Here is a 3,456-nt window from a genome sequence, read left to right as displayed (position 1 = left end):
ATCACCACAATCACGACTATTTAAAGGAAGCGTTTCACATTCGAAGATATTAAAGCAAGCATCAGATACGATGACGCAAGCTTACTTATAACTATCGATAGACCTTCAAACGGAAAATACTGCTCTAGACAGCACAATTCTCGGTTTGGTAAATATGCTCCTCAATGCGTCATGGTTTGATTACGTCATCGTACCCTACACAACATGGATTGAGAGCCAATTGACGGCCGCTTTATCTGGAAATCGTGCTCACGAACGCCAGATATGAACGCCTTGACAATTATATTTTTATTGGCCTTGATCGCCGAATGGTTTGTGAAATGGAGGATTTGAATGAAGTTATTATGACATCATGAATGCCAATGTGGCTTTGAAATACTTTTCCCACCTTCGCGGGCGTCTAGCTCAGAAACTAGCTGGGGTTAGGTCTCAAGAATGGCAGCATTGTGCACAGTGCTGAAAGGTTTTTGAGATGGCCATTTTTGTTCAAAATTCCATATAAATGTGGAAAACTCCTTTTAAAAGGTCATTTTTTATCAATCATGAGCGTAACACAGCCGATGAGGTGCGGTATCGGCGTGATGTTTTCGTGACGATATGCATGTCTGGATACCTTTACTATAGACGGCGCGCAACAGGCAGCACTAGATCACGTGCATCAAGCTCAGAAACATGAAATTTTGAAGTCCTAAGAGGTAGTATGCCACCTTTTTGAACATTTCACTTACTGTTAGGTCTGACGCACCCGATGTGATCGGTAAAATCGGTAGAACATAATAATATTTGTAACTTCTGTTTGTAGTAGACGCTCTGGCGGGACAAATCTAACTGGGCTCTCTGTTCATCACTATGAAAACAATGCGTTTCTTTCGCTTTGCTTTTCCTAACGTGTGTGTGCTGTTAAGTTTGCAATGCACTAATTAGTCAAATACTGGTGCAATAAATGCTCCGGAAGATCAGAATGCTCTATTTAGGGAAAATTTACACAAATGTGAGGTCGCTGTCATGCAAAGGCAATGAATCTTCATACCATGATTTGGATTTCTCCCCTTGACTTTTGCACAGTGGATCTCTTCGAGGCACGCTTTGATTTTGGGAAACAGACATATCATATTTATTTATCACACGGCTTACAGTGCCGCATTAGTTCAAACTTGAACATACAAAAATATGCGATATGATATTTGACCTAAATTACACATGAAAACTTAAACCTATGCACTTCTCGGTAAATGGCCTTAGCAGCCAGCTGTGCCAGTCACAAACGTTCATTTGTATTGACGCCATTCATAGCAATAAAGTGGCCACTTTTAAGCCTGCTTAATGTATGTGCTGAAACTTTAACGAGGTTGATGTTTATTTCATTGATTGGCAAGTGTGTCGGAATTTTTGAGCAAGGTACATTGATGCTGGTGTTTGGTTGTTATTTATCTACACCATCTTTGGTGGGCCTAAACTATCTGGCCGCTCTGCAGTTTGGCGACATTCTTCGCCCCATACTACGGTAAATTTGGCTAGACCCACCGAAACGAACCGGACCTTTCACTGGGCCTGAAAACAGGGCCAGGAACTCGGCATTTCCATTAGATAGAACCAAATTTTCCGTATTATCTAATGAAAACGTCACTTAGCTGCAAAGTGCCAGATAATCCTTGTACACAAAAATTGGAGGGGCTGTGTGAAAAACAGCCTCACACCAACATAAGTGTACTCAGCCAAGAACTGTCTTGATACAGTTTGGCAATCAGGAATAGCAAAACATCTAACGCCCGCTAGAGGTGCGATTAGTGTATCGCATCGCTTTGGTGCAATGATTCGTTTACTGGACCGGCACGCCGGAGGTCTGGATTCGAGTCCTATTGGGTGCACTTAAATTGTTCGCGTTATCTGGCGAACAATGCCGCCTAGCTGCAAACCAGCCAGCCAATGTTGGCTCACCAAAGCTAAAATAGTTCAATAGAAAAACTCATGCAAACATCTAAATAGATTGGAAACACTCCGAGGTCAGAAGGCCATGGATTTTAAGTGTTTGGCAGGTGTACGAGGAACGTTTTATATCTGCACTAAGTTCCAAATGAATCGGAATACGCCCTAGTCTAAACGTCTGAAGTTTTTTTCCATGCTGCCGAACATATCAACAAAAATATAAGGTGTCTTACGAAAGCTGACTTTGTTGTCTTCGGCACACATGCTTAAGGCGTGAAGTTCAGTCAACAGTGCGAATTGGTGATGCATATTAACATTAATACGCGCCCGGGAGTCTCAGAAACTAAGAGAGCTAGAAGTGCCAATTTCACAGGGTGTGCTGACCTGTATGTGAACTCAGTTGTCTAAATCTGAGGTTTATAGTTCATGACCTTCGGATTAAATCAGGTCGAACAAGGTCAAACTCGACACCGGTGGCCAAAGTGCCCTAGAACCTAATTCTAAGCAAAAGATCACTGATGCTGATTTAAGGTCAGTGACTTTTTTACCTTTCGGAGGCCATGGTGACCAAAATCATGCAAGACTTCTTTGAGCTTGTGTTTGAAAAAGTGTCAAAGATTACGCTAGGTAGTATGCTCCTAACAATAAAATGCTTACCAGGGTCATTTTAGATCAGTGACCTCTTCTGACCCTTACCTGACCCTAGGTCGATGTAATTTTAATAATTCCACTGTTGTGTTCCCTAAGAATATATCTCAGAGGTGTATGGGTTCGTCTAACACTCCGTTGTTGCATCGGATTGAACGTTTCCCTAGAAGTCGTCTTCGCCGTATCCATGACTCAACTTTGACCTGCAATAGGTCGCCAACCTAACAAGGTACATCTAAATGCTTGATACCAAGCGATCCGCTATTGAATTGTCTGCAGCTGTGCAAAATTTGGCGCGGCTACACCGTGCCATTCAGAAGTCACACTGGAAAAGTCTTCGGAATCAAAATGACCACCGCCAGAGCGTGTGTTAAGATTTTATCTTTCAAATTTCCGCTGTAGGTAAAGCCCCACACGAGCATGCTGAATGCAGTAATGGCGACTTGCGCTGACAGCAAAAATAATCAACTTGAAAAGAGTAACAAACTGCTGGCAGTGAGAGCCTGGACACGACACTTCGTAGGCGAGTGGTCCCGGAAGGGCCTCATTTAGTAAGGCAAACCTGGGTAAGCTTCTCCCAACTATCTGCAATATGTATCAAATCTAAGTCAGCAGCGAGGTAAAAGATCTGAGTGAACAGCACGGTCTTCAGACTGACATTTTTCGTAGATTCGAATGTCGCTGTCAACTCTTCTCTTAACTTGACGATTTAAGAAAAATTTGTCCACGATACGGTAGTTAGATCACTATTTCAAACACTATTTGTATTCATATCATGAGTGCGCTGAGCTTTGTTCAAATTAATATTCTCAGACTGAGACAGTCAAAGGCAATATAACTCCTTTCTGAGTTGCCAAAAGGGCACAAGACATGATTAAGTGG

This window comes from Pollicipes pollicipes, unplaced genomic scaffold (assembly GCF_011947565.3).
Source record: "Pollicipes pollicipes isolate AB1234 unplaced genomic scaffold, Ppol_2.1 Scaffold_3447;HRSCAF=4054_pilon_pilon_pilon, whole genome shotgun sequence".
NCBI lineage: Eukaryota > Metazoa > Arthropoda > Thecostraca > Pollicipedomorpha > Pollicipedidae > Pollicipes > Pollicipes pollicipes.
This window is presented reverse-complemented; position numbering follows the sequence as displayed.